This window comes from Oncorhynchus mykiss, chromosome 1 (genome assembly GCF_057628025.1).
Source record: "Oncorhynchus mykiss isolate SJ-2025 chromosome 1, ASM5762802v1, whole genome shotgun sequence".
Taxonomy (NCBI): domain Eukaryota; kingdom Metazoa; phylum Chordata; class Actinopteri; order Salmoniformes; family Salmonidae; genus Oncorhynchus; species Oncorhynchus mykiss.
Genome location: NC_143022.1, coordinates 54,399,180 through 54,418,251, shown reverse-complemented (window position 1 = coordinate 54,418,251; position 19,072 = coordinate 54,399,180). Strand labels below are relative to the sequence as shown.

General features: G+C 42.0%; 1 protein-coding gene and 1 long non-coding RNA gene across 23 annotated transcripts in view; one reads left to right on the top strand and one right to left on the bottom strand.

The window, feature by feature from the left end:
• The window catches only part of LOC149985565 (uncharacterized), a 191,236-nt gene that overhangs the window by 37,509 nt on the left and 134,655 nt on the right, over positions 1-19,072 (bottom strand). The window contains exon 3 of one of the 2 annotated variants that reach the window (XR_016495872.1): positions 12,779-12,912. The exons of the other annotated variant lie outside the window; for it this stretch is intronic. This is a non-coding gene — a long non-coding RNA (uncharacterized LOC149985565). Of the gene's footprint in view, positions 1-12,778; positions 12,913-19,072 lie in introns of those variants that run through there. 2 annotated transcript variants of the gene reach the window in all.
• The window catches only part of LOC110524680 (neuronal cell adhesion molecule), a 112,355-nt gene that overhangs the window by 9,703 nt on the left and 83,580 nt on the right, over positions 1-19,072 (top strand). The gene's annotated exons all lie outside the window — the stretch shown is intronic.

Here is a 19,072-nt window from a genome sequence, read left to right as displayed (position 1 = left end):
AAAGGGGCTGAATAATTTTGCACGCCCAATTTTTCAGTTTTTGATTTGTTAAAAAAGTTTGAAATATCCAATAAAGTTCAAGGGGGCCGAATACTTTCGCAAGGCACTGTATCTACCACTTCTTAGAGGTTTTCTCAATGAGAATGGCAGATCTATAATTCACATTTCTACATCAATTTGGTCAGCACTCCCCAAAAAAGTTACATATTGCAGCATTAAATGGATGTTATGTTATGTTAGTGGCACACGCGTGGAGTTACAGTGTGTGTCATATGCAGCAGAGTGAGAGTTTAGTGCAGCTTCATCCCTTGAAAAATCGGTCTTTTCCAAAAGCTGACCTCATCAGGATAACCTGGTGAAATTAAGGTTAAATAGGAGGTTAGTTTCATTCTTCCAGGCCCATCACATGCAACGGTGATTGATTTAACCGGATGAAGGTAGACACTTGGCTGCCAGCACATGAATAAAAGGTGACAAAGGGGTTTTTCTATGGTTCAGGAGGCCGACTGAACCTTGTGACTCATTTAGGTCCCTGTTCCCTAATACCGCTGCCGGTAATACCCCCCCCCCCCCCCCCCCCCAGTCTCCGCTCCATGGTTAGGGACCATGTCACCAGCTCAGCCTCCACTACTGAAGGACTCTTAATCCAACTGGGATGACAGCTTGGCTCTCTTTCCCTGTTTCTGTGGCACTAGATAGATGCTGAGACCAATGAGCTTTTCTTCCTTCCGCCTTTTTTCATCCCTTAAAACCCCAAACACAGCCACGGGAATCCTGGGAAAATTCTCCCCTTGGGGGGCGAGACAAAGAAATGGTATGGTAAACAAATCCTACTGCGAATCTATCAGAGATTTTCTCTTCCTCCATCTCCATTCAGCCCCAGATAAATGTTCCAATCCATGTCCCTTTTGAGATTTCTTTACAACAAAAAACAGTGCTGCCTCTGGTTGGTGTTTTTCTGTTGTTCTCCTCCCTGCCTGTGTGACGCGTTGTTTAAAAGCATAATCTATATACCACCATAATCCTTCTGTGTCTATGGCTTCAAAATGATTAGAGAAGATTGAGGTCAAAAAACGAAGTAGAGTCCCAAAAGTGGTCCCCCGGTAAACCCACTCCCCCTTTCTTGGTAACACCCAATCGGGCGCCCTGATCCCCAGGTCACATGTTGAGGGACATTCAAACGGATTAATCAGCTCCAGCGTCAGAACAATGAGTATTAGCCATGTTTGCTGAGAGTCTAATGCACTCTGTCAGCTATGGAGATTTTTTTCTCTCTCAGGCGAGGGTGCTGCCACAGTAAGTCCTGGTAAGGGAAGGAGTTGGGGGCAGAGCTGGCACCAGGAATGTTGTTATGACTCTGAGAGGACTGTTCCTTCGTTATTTACATCCCTATGATTCCCATTTTGATTTGTTTTTCTAATTTAAAATATACGGGACATTTACCAAACCAATCCGACCAACTCCAAGCCTGTATAGCAGTTAGTGACTAGGAAGAAGGGAATGTGTAAGAAGACAATGAAAGGGGAGAGAGAGTGGCGCAGAGCTGGCGTCAGAGGTGTTGTTTTGAATTTTCCTTGAGAGAATTGTTTACTGCTTGATGTATTAATAACCCTACGTGTAATCTCAATAGTGCCACGACGCGTACAGTAATTGGGATGTACTCATTATATTACACTTACGTGATTCATACTGTTTTTCGATTACTTGTAATCTGCACCTCAGGATTGGGACGTCATTTAGATTATTTGTTTTTTTGGGAAGGTTGGATGTTTCCCCCGAAGTACTAAGGCTGTATTACAAGTAACCTTTAGCCTAGCAATTAAGTTTATGATAGAGGTTCAAACGTTTCTCTCTGTTCCATATTCTTCTTCTATATCCTTCGTCTTCTCTTTGTCTCCCACAAAACGGGCCACTTTTGCGTGAGAAAACCACTGCATGAATAAAAAGACTAAAAGAGAATCGGCACCGAGAGGACAACAGCCACAGCGACACAGCGAGTTGACTAGAATACGTTCCGATGCCAGAGCAATTTAAGATCAAACACACTACAGTGGAATAGAAATCAGTGTAATCTCGTTCCTCTGTCTGTAGTCCCCCTCCTTCCCTGCTTCTCTGACTCAGAGCTCGACTTGCTCTTTGGTCGCTCTGAAAGAATGTCATTGTCACTAAGGCAATTCCCGCCCCTAGCCCCAGCAGTGAAGAGGATGGAGGGATGAATGGTGACTTCATTTATCAGCCACCTCAGAGGCTGGCTGGGCTTGATAACCCAATCAAACGGCCAGTGTGGCTGAGAGGTCTGTCTGGGGCACCAGAGCGCTTGTCTGTCTGGTCTGGTCTGTCTGGTCTGTCTGTCTTGAATGTGTGCTTGCAGGTCTTTGAATGGTGTCCTGGTGATCTGATCTGTATTTTGAGAGTTCTGAGAACCGGCCATTCCTGGGTAAGAGATGGACTGGAGATAGAGGTGGAGGGTGCCTTGAAGACTTTTCAGACTACTGAGCCAAGCCAAGCTGTACTGAGCTGGCCTGGTTTCGAATCCACCATAGTTGCTGGAACTGTGCTGAAAAGGACAATGAGATTAGAAGGCTCTCATAGTCAACACGAGTCAGTTATTAAATAGGCCATGGTTTTTGGTCCCGTTAGTGGACCAACTCTCCGTTGGTATTTGAGTGTTGGCCGAGGTTGAAAGGAGTCCAGATCTAATGAACATCGTACCGTTCGAGGTTGGCTTGTTTGGAGCCTCCGGCCTAGCTCCCTGGCCCCACAGGACAAATGACACATGACCGTATTCGAAAAGCATCTCAAAATAAGATTGCTGATCTAGGATCTGTTACCCGTGTCTATATAAGTGTATTCATTCAAATCTAAAAGGCAAAACTGATCCTATATCAGCAATTGAGACACTTTGTTAATATGGGCCCATAGTTCTCTTTGAAAGAAGCTACCGTAGCAGACTCAAATGGCTAGCTGGGTGACAGAGTGCACCTGCCTACCCACCACCTCGGGAGGACAAATGCAACACTCAGGATTTTCGTTTTTTTTTGTCCATTTGTGATGGTGCGTCATTTGAAGGGGAGTTTATATAGTTGTGATAGCTCTTTGAGTGGGAAAAGTGAGACTTTATGTAGCTGGTTTTCGAAGTCTGCTCTTCAGTGGTTTGATTTGATATTTAACGGTGTGTCGAGAAGAACAGAGCAGAGTTGTTAAATAAAAAAAATCCTCATATATTCACCAGAGCTTTCATCAAATTTCCTGTAGAATAATAGATTGAATTGCGGACAAGGAGAGCTCAAGGTGCTACTGTAGCTTTTGTCCTGTCTCTTCTATGGCTGGTCTCAGTTAAAAAAATCTGATGCTTAATCCATTGATTTTATGCAACAGAGAATAGGTATTTTTTTTCATGAAAAATTCTAATTTACATGATTGAATGGTGGGGATTGAAAGATATCTAAGCCTAGGATATTTAAATTGGTTCCATTTCCCATACATGCAATATTTTTAGTGGATGATATCCAGAGTTTATAGCTGAGCTTCTCAGATAAAGGACCAATCACCTCCCTGAGAGCAGATTACGTTCTGATCTCCATCCACCACTCGCTCTCTCTCTCTCTCTCTCTCTCTCTCTCTCTCTCTATCTCTCTATCTCTCTCTCTCGCTCTCGCTCCCTTTCCTCACTTTTTCTCTCTCTCTCTCTCTCTCTCTCTCACTCACTCACTCACTCACTCACTCACTCTGGAGTCCTCTTAGTGGAATATTCATTACTCAGCAGGTGTGTCCCAAATGGCACCCCTTTTCCTATGTGGTTTTGCTACTTTTGACTATGGGCCCTGATCAAAAGTAGTGCACTATATTGGGAACAGGGTGCCATTTGGAATGCAAGCCGATCTCACCCTACTCTCCCCTGCGCTGTTGTAAGGTCAAATCCTGACTTTGAATCTGCCTCGGTGTTGCTAGTATTTGCTATCCTTTGTCCCGCTCATGTCCCCCGAGCTCCACAAGGTTAAGATGAGATAGGTCCCAGGGAAAGGAGACACTGTATTTCCTTACCAAGTTGTCGGATCTCTTTTCTTTCTGGTTGTTAAAAGGATGTTGGTACCCAGTACACGCCTTTCTGTAGTAACTGGAGATGCGCTGTTTTGTCCGAGCACCACTCATCAGATGTTTTAGAGACACGGTGCTCTCCAGTTTAATTTGTGGTACATGGATATATTACTTTCTTCCCGAGTAGAGTGCACTATTCTGATCCATGGATTATAGTTGTTACTTCTGCTTATTCTGTATCGAGACCAAATCTTCTCGAGCTGAGAAGTACAGAGATATTTAATGCATAAATGTGTACATTTATTTACGTGTGTATACAGTATGTTTCAATTTATGTCAAGATTTCCTGTGATTTCGATTTCCAATATGCTTAAACACAGGCACTCGTTCCCTGATAGCTAATTACTAAACAGACTAGAATAGGTCCACAACATGAGGGTTGGTTGGATTCACCATGCTCGTCTTCAATGTTAAAATCCCATTAAGCATTTGGAGCCCGAGTCCAACTACCACGGGATGAACCCATTATATATACCCAAACCCAACCCTGGGAGAGAGTGATAGCAGCACTGCGCTTTCCTAATCTGACTGCTTCCCAGGTACCACTGGTTTACAGATAGAATGCCTCCACCATCGTTTACTGACAGATAAATAACAACACCTCCCACCTTTCCTCCTCCAAAGCGACTTTATTCTGAAGACGGTCATTTTTAGTATGTGTAGGCCAATGGGATCCCTGCGGGAACTGAACCCACAACCAGTTGGTGTTTATGGCGTCTTACCAAATGAGCCTTAGGGCCACAGGCACACAGGACCATGCAAACTACTCCACCAACCCCTGGCCTGGTCCCCATTGCCTCTTGGGTAATGGAACTGGTGGGTTCTATGGTTCCATCGACCTTTGTGTCAACATCACCCTGGAAGCATTCGGGTGTTTTAGATCATCCAAACCAAACTACGATCACAGTTTCAGTCAACGGCTGAAACAACCAAGCAATCCAGTAGGGCACAATGCATGACACTTGCATTAGTGTTTTTTTTCTGAAGATACAAGTGATTGCATGAATTGACCAAGTTTTCCCTCACCATATCTCAAACATCCACATGCTGTACTTTGATGTAGACTTGGAAGTGTAGCAGGGAAGGAGACCCCCCCCCCCCCCCCCCCCAGAGTGCGTCCCAAATGGCATCCTATTCCCTACATAGTGCACTACTTTGACCAGAGCACTATGGGACCTGGTCAAAAGTGCTCTAGGCATTGAACAGGGTGCCATTTGGGATTCCCAGGATCTGTGGTTTCATTGGTTTACTACTTCACAAACTTAAATCCTCCACCCCCCTGATCTGTAGTTCTTGGTGTAAATAGAAGCAAACATTGTGGTCCCTTTCATTTGTTAACGCCTTTAGGATGTCAGTGTCTTCATTATTGCCTGTGCATTTCATTGACTTTTCCTTTTGGTCCACCATTACTGTGTAACTGTCTATTTTTTTAAGAGGCTAATAAACAAACAGGATGCCCCATTGACTCAGGTTAAAGGCTCACTCCTTAATTTGGAAAAACAACAAAATGGCAGCTCCACCACTTGTTTTGCTATAAAGCTGAGGGATGGAGCTGCTGCTGAAGTGTAACCACTCTCAAAAAGGGATTTAAATGATAAAGACAGCTGTATATGTCACAGATTGGGTCTTTAAAGGTTATTCTAACGGATGTTAGGTGGTGGCGGTGAGAAGGGTGAGAAGGGTGATATGGCAAACGAGAAGGCCAGGCTGGGGTGAGAAATGGAAGAGGCAGTGACCGGAGCTTGCTCTCTGTCTCACCGGGGCGCACCATTCTAATCTAGACTGTCTGCCGTAAATATGGCTTTCTCTGGCTTTTTCTTTGATGATAGGAACAATAGACCTGTTGGAGAGGCTTAGGGTCATTTTTTTCTCTCCCCATGTACCCCTCCCTACCACTCCTCCAAGTGTCCATGCTAGACACTCACTGTCACTCACTGTCTTCTGCGTTTGCTGTGTGTAATAGAGCTGTAGTATGCCTTTTTCAAGTCACGTACAATGCTGTTCCAATATACTATTACTTTTAAAAAAGATATTTACTCGAAGTATGGAGCTATTGCAGAAGCATAGCAAAAGTTTGCGAGACTTTTTATGTTCCAGTTGTCTCATGAGACCAGTGATTGTTTGTGAGTTGTTTGTCCTTGGCCTGAACAGATTGAAACATAGCCAAAGTACAATGTGCTATTTGTCTGCTTTTACAGTATTTCCCAATCCTAGACCATTTGAGTTTGTTTTCATTCTCACCTATCATTCTATTTGGAGGGCTCCCAAGTGGCGAAGCGGTCTAAGGCACTGCATCTCAGTGCTAGAGGCGTCACTACAGACCCTGGTTCGATCCTGGGCTGTATCACAACCGGCCGTGATCAGGAGTCCCACAGGGAGGCGCACATTTGGCACAGCGTCGTCCGAGTTAAAGGAGGGTTTGGCCGGTGTAGGCCGCCATTGTAAAATAATAATAATACATTTGTTCTTAACTGACTTGCCTAGTTAAATAAAGGTGAAATAAAATATATATATCTAAAGTTGTTATTCTGTTTACTATATAGTTTGGATTTTAGGCTTAAACTGTGAATTTCTATTGGAAAGTAACAGAGTATTGGCAGCAGCGACCAGCGCAGGCCTGATAAAGCTTTGCTGAATCACTTCATTCCAAATGGCTGACTAAAGAACGGCATAAGAGAGAAAGATATGAAAGATAGATAATGATAAAGCCATGCATTGGTGAAACGCACCACTGTGACGGAGGTCCATTTGTTACGCATAATATCTAATAGCAAAGACTTTCTATACATTTGACTCCTATTGTTTAGGACTGAGGCATACTGAGTCCACCCGGGACACCTACTTTTCCACATGTAACATGTTTTGTGTGAATATGCTATATTTGAAAGAGTGAAAAGAAATTTGCCTAAAATTGTCCTAGAAAAGGAAAATAACGTAGAGCAATCTCAGATAGGAAAATACAGTGTTGTCTTGGTGTACGGTCTATGGACTTCATTATATCCCCCTTACTGTTATTGATCTTAGTAGATGAACGGTGAGTCAGTCGCCCTCGAGATTCAGGAAGTAAACTGAAAGTCCAATTTACTCCCGGAACTAACTGAATTGAAACGGAATCAACCCCAACCCTTATGTTGAGTCCGTGCTGTTGAACACATCTGTTTAGCTAGGTATATGTGGATCACTATAATTAGTGTGATCACCCAGAGGAAGACTAATCCGATCCGGTAAACAGAACAGCGTTAAGTGGCTTGTTGTGCCGGCACCATGATACCATTCATCCCTCCTCTATCCATTATCTCTATCCATCCGTCCCTCCATCCATCCCTGCATCCAGCACTCGACTGTCCATGTTACAAAATGTTGTCACAATATATGCACAAATCTACTGAATTGTTTCGGCTGGGAAGCATGTGGACGCCTTTAGTGTCACAGAGTGCAAGCCTGCCATGCTCTAAATGTTGAAGGCCAACCAAGGCTCGCTCTCTCTCTCTCTCTGTCTCTCTGTCTCTCTCTCTCTCTCTCCCTCTCTGTCACACACACTCTCTGCGTAGTCTCTCTTTCCCATCTAACCTTCCTCCAGACAGAGCTCTCTGCAGCAGTTTTAGTCAGACTAGAGCAGAGCACTCTTGGTAACGCTGTACTGAGACCTGTTAGAGGTCGGTGTTACATAGCCTGTTTTGAGGACCTGTAGTATATAAAATATAGTGTTGGACATGATGTTTCCCTGTCCACCTGTGGTCCTATGAGAATTGTTTCGACTCTGAGTCAGTCTTCTCACTGACGTTGAGCTGTTGTAAGATGGGGCCATCATAGCCATGAGAACAATTTTTTATTGAACACTTTTCATTGACGTTTTTTCTCTTGGCCTCTTGCCATTTGAATCCCAATTATCTGGCAGGGTCTCATTCCTAAACACTGAATCTACTTTGGAGGCTGTGTGCAGGGCGGTCGGTCCACCACCACCCACCAGCACTGACCAGCCTGTGTCACGGTTAGGGTTGCAAAGCTACCGGTAATTTGCAACATTCACCAGAATCTATGGCAATCTATGGTAACGTTGGTCATTTATACTTGACTAACTTTAAAAATAAAAAAATAAAAGATTAATACAGTGCCTTCAGAAAGTATTCATACCGTTGTAATTATTCCTAATTTTGTTATGTTACAACCTGATTTCAAAATGGATTAAATACAGTTGAAGTCGGAAGTTTACATAAACAAGTTTTAATGACTCCAACCTAAGTGTTTCAACCACTCCACAAACTTCTTGTTAACTATAGTTTTGGCAAGTCGGTTAGGACATCTACTGTGTGCGTCATAATCTGTCTGTATACAATTGTTGGGGAAATGACTTGTGTCATTCAAGTCATTTCCCCAACAATTGTTTACAGACAGATTATTTCACTGTATCACAATTCCAGCGTGTCAGAAGTTTACATACACTAAGTTGACTGTGCCTTTAAACAGATTGGAAAATTCCAGAAAATGATGTCATGGCTTTAGAATCTTCTGATAGGCTAATTGACTTCATTTGAGTCAATTGGAGGTGTACCTGTGGATGTATTTCAAGGCCTACCTTCAAACTCGGTGCCTCTTTGCTTGACATCATGGGAAAATCAAAAGAAATCAGCCAAGACCTCAGAAAAAAAATTGTAGACCTCCACAAGTTTGGTTCATCCTTGGGAGCAATTTCCAAACGCCTGAAGGTACCACGTTCATCTGTACAAACAATAGTACGCAAGTATAAACACCATGGGACCACGCAGACATCATATCATATCAGCATTCTGTCTCCTAGAGATGAACGTACTTTGGTGCGAAAAGTGCAAATCAAACCCAGAACAACAGTAAAGGACCTTGTGGAGATGCTGGAGGAAAAAGGGGGAGGCTTGCAAGCCAAAGAATATCATCCCAACCATGAAGCATGGGGGCAGCATGTTTTGGGGGTGCTTTGCTGCAGGAGGGACTGGTGCACTTCACAAAATAGATGGCATCATGAGGTAGGGAAATTATGTGGATATATTGAAGCAACATCTCAAGACATCCGTCAGGAAGTTAAAGCTTGGTCGCAAATGGGTCTTCCACATGGACAATGACCCCAAGCATAATGTTGTGGCAAAATGGCTTAAGGACAACAAAGTCATGGTATTAGAGTGGCCACCAGAAAGCCCTGACCCTAATCCTATAGAAAATTTGTGGGCAGAACTGAAAAAGCATGTGCGAGCAAGGGGGCCTATAAACCTGACTCAGTTACACCAGCTCTGTCACGAGGAATGAGACAGAATTCACCCAACTTATTGTGGGAAGCTTGTGGAAGGCTACCCGAGTTAAACAATTTAAAGGCAATGCTACCAAATACTATTTGAGTGTATGTAAACTTCTGACCCACTGGGAATGTGAAGAAAGAAATAAAAGCTGAAATAAATAATTCTCTCTACTATTATTCTGACATTTCACAATTCTTAAAATAAAGTGGTGATCCTAACTGACCTAAGACAGGGAATTTTTACCATGATTAAATGTCAGGAATTGTGAAACTGAGTTTAAATGTATTTGGCTAAGTTGTATGTAAACTTTGGAAAGTCGGAGATCTTAGCTCAAAATCTTAGCTAGCAGTCATCATCATGAATCAAGTCGACAATCTACTGGCAAATTATTTTTAATCCTTGTCATATGAAGAGAAATAATGAAGGGTAGATGAATAGATGAAACATATTGGTGCTCTTCGGCCATTGGACATAAACATTACCCAACAAGCTGGAAATTGCAAATTCAACAATGAGTGATTTGGAAGGAATCAGTGGCTAACAGAAAGCAATCACTAGCCTGCTATTCAGTGGAGTGGGTGCGTGGTCCCAATTCTGGGTTTAAGGATCTCTTTTCCATTTTTTTCATGCTCAAAACAACTGTTAAATTGAAACTGGGAAATCTGACTTCAGTGAGTTCAAGACAACTGGGAACTAGCAACTGGGAACTAGCTTTGACTGGGAAAATTAGTTTTGAATGGTCATCCAACTCGGAATTGTAAGTCGGGAACTCGGGCCTCTTTCTAGAGCTACGACCTGAAGATCACTGACGTTATCATGATTCAAATTAGTTTTTTTCTGAGTTCCCAGTTGTCTTGAAAGCACCAGAAATCCAGAGAATGCCAGACTTTGATGTTAAAGTTTGATGACAATATTTGGACCGCCACGCCACCTTCCTGTTCAAGTGAGCACAGCACAACAAGGTGAGTCCAAAAATGTATTGTATGCTACTGCATAAATTATGTTATATGCGAGGGAGATATGTATGCTGTAGCTAAGAAAGTAATACTAAATGTATGTTGTGTAGTAAGCTGTTAGTAGCCCACATGCCTAAACCTAATAATTTGGTCTATTTTTGCCTCTTAATTTCGCCTACTGTTCTGACTTGGGGGTGCACATGTAGCCTACAGTATAAACTGTTTTAGAGAAATGTAACCATTGAATATTGTAAGAAGTTAATTGTCTGCTAATATGCCCCCTTTATTTATCCTACGGTTCTGACTTGTAAGAACAGCCCATGTTCTGAATTCTGTCGCTGTACATTTCAAAAGTGCTTAATAAATAGTTATATTGACTATGTCTGTCCTAGCTCGCTCATTAATGTCTTATTAGAAATCATGGATCGCCTCTTATCTGCTTGTCGTCCTCTTATGCCATAGTTTGTACATCAAGTTGTTGGGACTGCAGTATGGACAGCTTTATGTAGGCCCTAACAGTTTGTGGGCACAGTTTGTGGGCACTGTATAGTGCAATTAATGTATTGTTTAGTGTTGTGTTTTGTTTTGTTTTGTTATATTGTGGCTTTGCTGGCATGCATCCCCCCCAAAAAGGGTTTGCCCCACCAGGATTTACATGCTAAAATTGCCGCTGTTCACACCCCTGAGTCAATACTTTGCAGAAGCACTTTTGACAGTAATTACAGCTGTGAATCTTTCTGGGTATGTCTCTAAGACATTTCCACACCTGAATTGGGCAACATTTGCCCTTTATTCTTTTCAAGATTCTTGGTTGATGATCATTGCTAAACAACCATTTTCAGGTCTTGCCATAGATTTTCAAGTAGATTTAAGTCAAAACTTTAACTCGGCCACTCGGGAACATTCACTGTCTTCTTGGTAAGCAACTCCAGTGTAGATTTGGCCTTGCGTCTTAGGTTATTGTCCTGCTGAAAGGTGAATTCACCTCCCTGTGTCTGGTGGAAAGCAGTCTGAACCTCGTTTTGCCTGTGCTTAGCTCGGAAAAAGCACTCCCATAACATAATGCAGCCACCAATATGGTTGAAAATATGAAGAGTGGTACTCAGTAATGTGTTGTGTTGGATTTGCCGCAAACATAACACTTTGTATTCATTACCCAAAGGGATTTGCTTTGCCACAGTTTTTGCAGTATCACTTTAGTTCCTTGTTGCAAACAGGATGCATGTTTTGGAATATTTGTATTCTGTACAGGTTTCCTTCTTTTCACTCTGTCAATTAGGTTAGTATTGTCGAAACCAAGTCAAATCAAATGTTATTGGTCACATACACATGGTTAGGAGATGTTATTGCGAGTGTAGCGAAGTGCTTGTGTTCCAACTGCAGTAATATCTAACAAGTAATCTAACAATTCTGGAGTAGTCACTACAACTGTGGAGTAACTACAATGTTGTTGATCCATCCTCAGTTTTCTACGATTACAGCTCCTAAGCCTCCTGAGGCTTCAGTTTGATATATAAATTTAAAACCATCACGTTCTCCCAAAGGGTTTCTTAGTCAATTCAAAACCAGCTAGTACAGATACACCCCCCCCCCCCCTCTTCTCCAAATTCTGTAGGTCTCCACTGAAAAAGTCGTTTTAAAGACCTTAACTTTTCTTCGGTTCAGTTGTTGCAATCTTTCATTGGAGATGCTATTACTTTTCCTTTTTGGAATACTAAGGCTTTACTTCAGTTCAGTTTATTCTAACCATGACAGGCGCTCCTGGAACATGAATCCAGAGAGACTCTGATCCTTTGGGATTGTCTCGCTCAATGAGTCAACAAATCAAGGAGCTGAAAGCCCTCAAACAACATGTGACAGACAGCTTAGCAGGAGCAACAAAAAACCCTGTAGTTAAATGATTAGCAGCCTTAGTGTCACAAGTACCTGTTTTGATTGTGAGATAAAAATACTCCTTTGTATGGATTTGGGGTTATTTGGGTTCTCTTCCTAAAGTCCTTGTTGTTTTGTGATGTGATTGCTATTCCTCAGATCAAGCCAAGTGAAACCATTAAACCCATTAAACCATCAACTGTTTTAAAGTCACAATTGTCCTCATGGTGAAATCCCTGAGCGGTTTCCTTCCTCTCCGGCAACTGAGTTAGAAAGGATGTTTGTATCTTTGTGGTGACTGGGTGATACACAATCCCAAGTCAAATCAAATCAAATGTATTTATATAGCCCTTCTTACATCAGCTGATATCTCAAAGTGCTGTACAGAAACCCAGCCTAAAACCCCCAAACAGCAAGCAATGCAGGTGTAGAAGCATGGTGGCTAGGAAAAACTCCCTAGAAAGGCCAAAACCTAGGAAGAAACCTAGAGAGGAACCAGGCTATGTGGGGTGGCCAGTCCTCTTCTGGCTGTGCCAGGTGGAGATTATAACAGAACATGGCCAAGATGTTCAAATGTTCATAAATGACCAGCATGGTCAAATAATAATAATCACAGGCAGAACAGTTGAAACTGGAGCAGCAGCACGGCCAGGTGGACTGGGGACAGCAAGGAGTCATCATGCCAGGTAGTCCTGAGGCATGGTCCTAGGGCTCAGGTCCTCCGAGAGAGAGAAAGAAAGAGAGAAAGAGAGAATTAGAGAGAGCATACTTAAATTCACACAGGACACCGGATAGGACAGGAAAAGTACTCCAGATATAACAAACTGACCCTAGCCCCCCGACACATAAACTACTGCAGCATAAATACTGGAGGCTGAGACAGGAGGGGTCAGGAGACACTGTGGCCCCATCCGATGACAACCCCGGACAGGGCCAAACAGGAAGGATATAACCCCACCCACTTTGCCAAAGCACAGCCCCCCACCACTAGAGGGATATCTTCAACCACCAACTTACCATCCTGAGACAAGGCCGAGTAGGGGGGGGGGGGGGGGGCAAGTGTATTTAATAACTTCACTATCCTCAAAGGGGTATTCAATGTCTGCTATTTATATTTTTACCACACTACAAATAGGGGCACTTCTTTGCGAGGACTTGGAAAACCTCCCTGGTCTTTGTGGTTAAATCTGTGTTTAAAATGCACTGCTCGACTGGGGGACCTTACAAATAATTGTATCTATAGGGTACAGAGATGAGGTACAGTAGTCATTCAAAAATCATGTTAATCTCTAGGGTAGGGGGCACTATTTTCACCTCTGGATGAAAAGCGTGCCCAAAGTAAACTGCCTGCTACTCAGGCCCAGAAGCTAGGAGAAGCTAACGTTTCCAGAACTGTTAAAATAATGTCTGTGAGTACTAATTTGGCAGGCGATATCCTGAGAAAAATCCAACCAGGAAGTAGGATATATATTTTTTTGTTTGTTTTCTATTCAATGCCATTACATTATCCATTGACTTAGGACTCAAATTGCAGTTCCTATGCCTTCCACTAGATGTCAACAGTCTTTAGAAATGGTTTCAGGCTTGTATTCTGAAAAATGAGGGAGTAAGAGCAGACTGAATGAGTGGGCCCTGCCGTGTCACAGAGCTTTTTCATGCACAATCCCGAGAGAGTGCCTTTCTTGTTTACCTTTTATATTGACAACGTTATTGTCTGGTTGAAATATTATCAATTATTTAGGCTAAAAACAACCTGAGGATTGAATATAAACATCGTTTGACATGTTTCTATGAACTTTACAGATACAATTTGGATTTTTTGTCTGCCTGTTGTGACTGCGTTTGAGCCTGTGGATTACTGAAGAAAACGAGCAAACAAAACTGAGGTTTTTGGATATAAAGAGAGGCTTTATCAAACAAAACAAACATTTATTGAGTAAATGAATGTCTTCTGAGTGCAACCATATGAAGATCATCAAAGGTAAGTGATTAATTTTAGCTCTATTTCTGACTTGTGTAACTCTTCTACTTGGCTGGTTACTGTTTGTAATGATTTGTCTGCTGGGCAATGTTCTCAAATAATTGCATGGTATTCTTTCGCCGTAAAGCCGTTTTGAAATCTGACACCGTGGTTGGATTCACAAGAAGTTAATTTTTAAACCTATGTGTAACACTTGAATGTTTTCAGAATTTTTATAATCAGTATTTCTGTATTTGAATTTGGCGCTCTGCAATTTCACTGCATGTTGGCCAGTTGGGACGCTACCGTCCCACGTACCCTAGAGAGGTTTTAAGCACTATTATTGCACACAGTAAGTCCATGCAACTTATTATGCGACTTGTTAAGCACATTTTTACTCCTGAACTTATGTATGCCTGCCATAACAAAGGGGTGCAACACTAATTGACTCAAGACATTTGAGCTTTTCATTTTTAATTAATTTGTAAACGTTTCAAAATATATCTTTCCACTTTGACGTTATGGGATATTGTGTGTAGGCCAGTGACATTTTATTTGATTTTTTATCCATTTTAAATTCAGGCTGTAACCCCAAACAATTGAAAAAACCAAGGGGTGTGAATACTTTCTGAAGGCACTGTATATAGTATTTATCTTTATATCTTTGTCCATATTGTCTATGAGTTTCTAGTAGATAGACCATATGGTTCAAGAGAAAATAGCCTAATTAATGATGAAAACATCTAATCAACAACAGCGTTATTTTAAATGAGCTCTGCAACTCTTCCAACTATTTACTTTTTTTCATAGCTGCCGCCAGTTTGCGGTCATAACATTTAAGACATATTGACATAGTCAATTAAATTAAAGGGCGTAAGAAATATATAACGTTTCATGCTAAAACCCTCATATTAAACACCATATTTAGAATAAGGTTTTACAGGTTTGTAATTTCATTTTACATTTCATTTTAAAATAATTGTGTTGGATTATGTTATATATTTAACATGTGAGGCCACACGGAGGTCCAGAGATAATTACAGACATCTGTGATAATCTGAAGTACCCAAAAGGGCATCTAAATGTCTTGTGATAAATTACATACTTGAAAGTGACCAAAATTCTGGTAGTTTAATGGTAAACTTCAAAAGTTTCCAGTAATATAGCCCCTTTGCAACCCTAGTCACAGTCAAAGCCCCTGCGACCACGGTCACCATCAATGGTCCCTTTCTCTTCCCCCGGGGGACAATGCATTTTTTCCATGCTATAAAGCAGATGCTTTATTATAGCAGCACAAAGCTGGGCCAATCTCAACCTGTTTACCATGAGAAAGGCACACCGAGTCAGGATGCCTATCACTGTGTGGGCCTTTTTGACTCCCACTCTAATAACGAGTCCCAAAGGAGACCAGGGTTGCACCCCAAATGGGACCCTATTTCTTATTTATTGCAGTACTTTTGACCAGAGACCTTCGGGTCCGGTCAAACGTAGTGCACTAAATAGGGAATAGGGTCCCATTTGGGATGGGAGCACAGCCCCAAAGGAGACCGGCAACTCCCAGTCATGTATTGTGATCACTCTGTGGTTGACAGGAAATACAGTGTTAAAGTGCTGATCCAGGCTATTCAGGATATTCTTATAAGGGCATTCTTTTGGTGCTCAGAGAATACAGAGGTGACCATGGCAGAGAATGAGCCCGTCAGCATTTAAGGAGTTATAGGAAGCCAGATAAGTGTGTAGGAAACTTTGCATTTCAGCTTTTGTCCACTTAAAATTGTCTCTTAAAAGAAGGAAGCTCTAATATTTCAATGGCCCAAGTTAATATCATATGACATTTTGTGAGATACAGTTGTGAGATGCCATCAGCTATCGTTTGCCTTGCTGCGTTTATGCTCCTCTTTCAAATCAAATTGCATTTGAATTGTCACATGCTTCGTAAACAACAGATGTAGATTTAAATAGAAATTACGGGCCCATCCCAACAATGGAAAATACAAAAATAAAATGCTAATAATTATAGAAGAATATATAGTAACAGAATAACTGAATACACAATGAGCAATAAAAATACTCCCTTGTATGGATTTAGGGTTATTTGGGTTCTCTTCCTAAAGGCCTTGTTGTCTTGTGATGTGATTGCTACTCCTCAGACCAAGCCAAGTGAAACCCATATTTACTCAGAACTCCTGTAGTGGACTTACTTATCGGCAATCCAGAAGCCTTGGGTCATCTCCTGGCGGGTGCTCTTATTGCCTAATTGACCACTTAAGGAGGGAGAAGGAGAGAGGGGTCTTGAAAGGGTCATTTTACTGCTGTCAGTCAGGGAGCTGTAATGCCCTGGCCCTCTTAACCTCTCAGACAACTTATCCTAGTGTTTAGTGTTGGGCCAGTAACTGAAAAATAGCTAGTCTGAATCCCCGAGCTGACAAGGTGAAAACTATGTTGTTATGCCCTTGAGCAAGACAGTTAACCCTCCAGGCGCCCAATGTGTATCCAAATCCGGCTTTAAACTTCTTCACAACAGTATCTCGGACCTGCCTGGTGTGTTCCTTGTTCTTCATGATGCTCTCTGCGCTTTTAACGGACCTCTGAGACTATCACAGTGCAGGTGCATTTATACGGAGACTTGATTACACACAGGTGGATTGTATTTATCATCAGTAGTCATTTAGGTCAACATTGGATCATTCAGAGATCCTCACTGAACTTCTGGAGAGAGTTTGCTGCACTGAAAGTAAAGGGGCTGAATAATCTTGCACGCCCAATTTTTCAGTTTTTGATTTGTTAAAAAAGTTTGAAATATCCAATAAATGTCGTTCCACTTCATGATTGTGTCCCACTTGTTTTTGATTCTTCACAAAAAAATACAGTTTTATATCTTTACGTTTGAAGCCTGAAATGTGGCAAAAGGTCGCAAAGTTCAAGGGGGCCGAATACTTTCGCAAGGCACTGTACATCAGTCATATTGAGAGCCTAGAGATGAGTGGGCCACTGTGGCTCTAAATGATTGAGGGGACACATGTTCTTATACATGTAAGCCCTATATCTATAAACCTCTTGGATGGAAAATGTAAACAATAATGTACATTTTAGGGGCTGGTTTTCCCACATGCTGATTAGGCCTAAAACGCACTTTCAATGGAGATTTCCGGTCTGGGAAACTGACCCTAGGTGTGCATTTACTTTTGTTGCAAGATGTTGCATTGGCCATTATGTGTCATTACCACCACAGACAGTGGATTAACACAGAGGACTGCTTGGCTCACTGTCGTCGAAGATGTCATTTTCCGGTGGATTGCTTTTCTTCCAGTAGCTCAGCGTGATGTGGAGCCTATTCTTTAAGACTGCAGTGACGGCAGGTTGCTGCGAATGAACTGACTCTGAAGGGACTTCAGAGAGAAGGATAGAGGATGGTTTTCCCTTCCCTTCCCTCTAGACTAGGCTGTGGCTCAGCAAGCATCTAGCACAGCTGCCACAGAAATAGTATCACTGAGAGAACATAGAAGCCCAGGCTTGACTGCATTCAAACAGAAATGCTGTTGTCTCTCAAAACTACCCATGTGTAGGCAGTCCTTCTCTTCTCTTCTCTCTTCCAGGGACCAGTCTGTCTGTTTCAAAGATGACATCTTGCATTCAACACAAACTATAGATCTGCTCGAAACTACCCACGTGTAGAGCTCCTGCTTCTCTTCTGTTCCTGGAACTAGTCTTTCTCTCGGAGATGAGATGACGTCTTGCATTCAGTTCTCTGCCTTTCTGCATCTGTCGACTGGCTTTGTAATAACAATGATAAGTAACGTTAATTTATTCTCTTAAGCGGTGGCAGGCATATTATTCACAAGACAATGGCCCTCTCAATGGTCCATCTATTACCCATTGAATTAACCTAAATAATTATGCAGATTTGTAAAGAAAAGCTCAATTGTTACTTACAAGCTCCCCAAAGTCCAAGCCCCCTCACCCCAAACACACCATCTTCTGGCTGTTATTGCTAAAGTGAATCAATTATTTTAAAGTTGCATTATGCAGAAATTGCTCTTGCCATTTCCTGGTTGCTAAAATAGTATGCCTAATTTCAGTTTGTGACAAAATGGGGTAGTATAGTGCGCAGAATCATTGTACCATCTAAATCTTTGTGAAATATAGCCTGCAATGTCACTTCCTGGAGTAGCTCAAACTGCGCATGTTATGTCTCTATGAGACGCCATTTTAACCGACTTCATTTGGCTTCAATGTGCTATTGAGTCTTCACATAGGAATGAATGGTGTCACGTGATCGTTGGCTTTGTCCATTCATTTATACAGTCATTGAGCATAGCCGATAGGTATTAGTATGGTTTTGTTCTGTATTGTACCGCCAAGCCCCATTCAGTCAAACAGTGATTCCGCATAGGCCAATCCATAGACACTATCCAGATAGAAATACATCATATTTATTTCATCAGTCTAAATGAAATGAAATACAACAATGCTGCTTTTCTCTCTACCATAAGACAGTTTTTGGCATGTCTGCCGGTTGTGGTATGATAATGAAACTGGTTGACTGTGTAAATAACAATGGAACACATTTGCATTCTTCTGTTCTATTCTCCTGCTGCTGTTGAAATTAGGACAGCTGAAAAGCTATCTCATCCACAAAAAGAGAAGACGGCCAGAGAGAGAGATGAAAGCTCAATGGAAACAGGTTGAGTGTATGTGTATGTGTGTGTGTGTTTGTGTGTGCGTGTGTGTGTGTGTGTGAACCTTGTGAACCTGTCTTAGAACAGCCTCGATGGATCCATGTGATGGCCAGAATTGAAATCCCAGTGAGGGACATTGTTTTATTCAAGGTGTTGTCTATTAATAGCTGCAGCTTGACGTTGCTTCCTCTGTTCTCTAACTCGATGCTATTGTCATTGTGTCGTGTTAAGCCTGTGGTC